Source organism: Nannobrachium achirus (genome assembly GCF_963921795.1).
Source record: "Nannobrachium achirus genome assembly, chromosome: 16".
Taxonomy (NCBI): Eukaryota; Metazoa; Chordata; class Actinopteri; order Myctophiformes; family Myctophidae; genus Nannobrachium; species Nannobrachium achirus.
The window spans coordinates 33,747,505-33,750,004 of NC_137823.1; the positions used below are offsets into that span (position 1 = coordinate 33,747,505).

At 45.0% G+C, this 2,500-nt stretch overlaps 1 protein-coding gene across 1 annotated transcript in view; it reads left to right on the forward strand.

Annotated features, from left to right (window-relative positions):
- The window catches only part of bcl11bb (BCL11 transcription factor B b), a gene marked incomplete at both ends in the record, with an annotated part of 53,172 nt that overhangs the window by 14,095 nt on the left and 36,577 nt on the right, over positions 1-2,500 (forward strand). The gene's annotated exons all lie outside the window — the stretch shown is intronic.

Below are 2,500 nucleotides of genomic sequence, written 5' to 3' on the forward strand. Positions count from 1 at the left end.
GTGTGTGTGTGTGTGTGTGTGTGTGTGTGTGTGTGTGCGTGCGTGCGTGCGTGCGTGCGTGTGTGTGTGTAGGCGGGGAAGCCTTCATGGGAGATCGGGATGTGAGATAAGAGATAAGCGTTTTGGATAACCCTCCGTAATGATAACAAATGTTTGGATACGGGGTAAAATCCATAGCGTTGTAAAGGTTTAGCATGTTTTCTGGATTTTTACTATGCAGACAAGCAAGGACATCGACACAGATGTGCATGTGCACGCACACACGCACACGCACGCACGCACGCACGCACGCACACACGCACGCACGCGCGCACACACACACACACACACACACACACACACAAACATACACACACGCTATGTCACTTGTACTGTCACAAGCATGCACACAAGCAGTACTCAGATGTTTTTCTTACCGGTAAGTAAAAGTATCAATACTGCAATATAGAAATACTCCGTTACAAGTAAAAGTCTGGAATTCAAAATGTACTTGAGTAAAAGTACAAAAGTATCGGCATCATAATTAAAGTACCAAAAGTAAAAGTACAAAATGCCTAGGTATAAAATAGTGCTAAAGTGGATTAATGTAAGTTTTATATTATAATCATGTACATCTGCAAAGTAACTACTAGTATAAGTTTTCAAATAAATGTAGTGGAAGTGTAAAAGTACAATATTTGCCTCTGAGATAGTAGTGGAGTAAAAGTAAAAGTAGTGAAAACTGGAAATACTCAAGTAAAGTGCAAACACCTCAAAACTGTAGTTAAGTAAAGCACTTAAGTTACTTTGCACCACTGCACGCCCCTCAATCTAATTCCTGCAGTTGCCAGGGTTCCATGTTTGCACCGTTGAAATAGACGGAGAGAGAGAGAGAGAGCAGGGGCGTCAATTGGGTATGGCAGGGGTATGCAGCTGCCATACCCTGGGTCCAGGGGGGAAAATAAAAGTTACTTTTAAATATAAATCCATGAATGTCTCTTTGTCTATCTGTGTTGGTTATTATGTTGTCAAATTACAGTAAAATAACTACAAATGCAAAATGTAACAAAATGGTCACTTTAACAAGGCATTATAATTATATTCTCCACACTTTTATTCTCCCCATCTTGACAAGATGGTATATTCCCAGGTTCCGTAGGTCAGCTGCACAGGTGCTATGCATTATTGTTAATTGTGGCACGTTTACTAACATGCCAAGTTTTTGTACTTCTTAAAATAAATGTATCATGCCTGTTGCTAAGGTATGGGCAACATGACTGGTGTCTTGCCAGTCATGTTGCCATACCTTAGCTTTTTCTGAACTGACGCCACTGAGAGAGAGACAGAGTAGAGATAGAGTAGAGCAGGAGGGAGGGTGGGTGGGTGGGTGGTACTTGCGGAGGCGGGCAGGCGGTGCCACGCTCCTCTCCCAGGCATCAACACCTCTCCCTGGGTACCCGCTCTCACAGACGCCCCTGGAGAATCTCCAGAGCCTCGGGTTTCCTCTGGGCTCTTAGAAGAGAGAGGCCCCATTTCCATATACTGGTACATCAGGGCGCTGTTAGAAACCCAAGTTTGTCCATGAGGGATTCATTGTAAGAGCAGGCACTCTGTGTGTGTGTGTGTATGTGTGTGTGTATGTGTGTGTGTGCGTGTGTGTGTGTGTGTGTGTGTGTGTGTGTGTGTGTGGGGCGGGGGGGTGTAATGGTTATTAATGGCCCTGTCAGATATGAGAAGAATGAGATTTACTCTGTTAAAAGAGACACTGGGATTGGCTTTATGGATTTTCTGTCTGTGGAGAATACGGTAGCCGACACAGACGCGCACCTGCGCTGTGCTGTGTTTATACGCGTACGAGCCCGAGCGCACGTGCATACATTACAAACACACACATACACACATGCCTGTGTGCACGCACACACAAGCATATGCATGAACAACACACGTGTACAGTACGCTCACGGATGTATGCCCTTCACATACACACACACACACACAATATCACACAAATACGGCAAAATACACTGTTGACGTTCACAGTTTTGTTCTCTCTCTCCTCTCCACTTTGTCTCTCTCTCTTTGTCTCTCTTTATCTCCCTCTCTCTCTCTTTCTCGCTATGTCTCTTTCTCATGCACAGATACACACACACACTTGTTCTGCGCTCCACATGGTGCAGGCAGCCGGTTAGATAATGCACCGTAGCGTTGCAAAGGGCCCTCATGCACCGGAAACCCAGATAGCTCTGTGAAATGAATCGTTTCCTGGCCCCACACACACACACACACACACACACACACACACACACACACACACACACACACACACACACACACACACACACACACACACACACACACACACACACACACACACACACACACACACACCCTCCTTTGTTGATCTTGCGCCGATAAAGAAGCTCCTATGTGTTTGTGTTGGTAAGACGACAGATTCTTTTTTTGAGAGGTTGTATTCCTATGACAAAGACAAAGCCAAGATGCTTGAGAACATAATGAACAT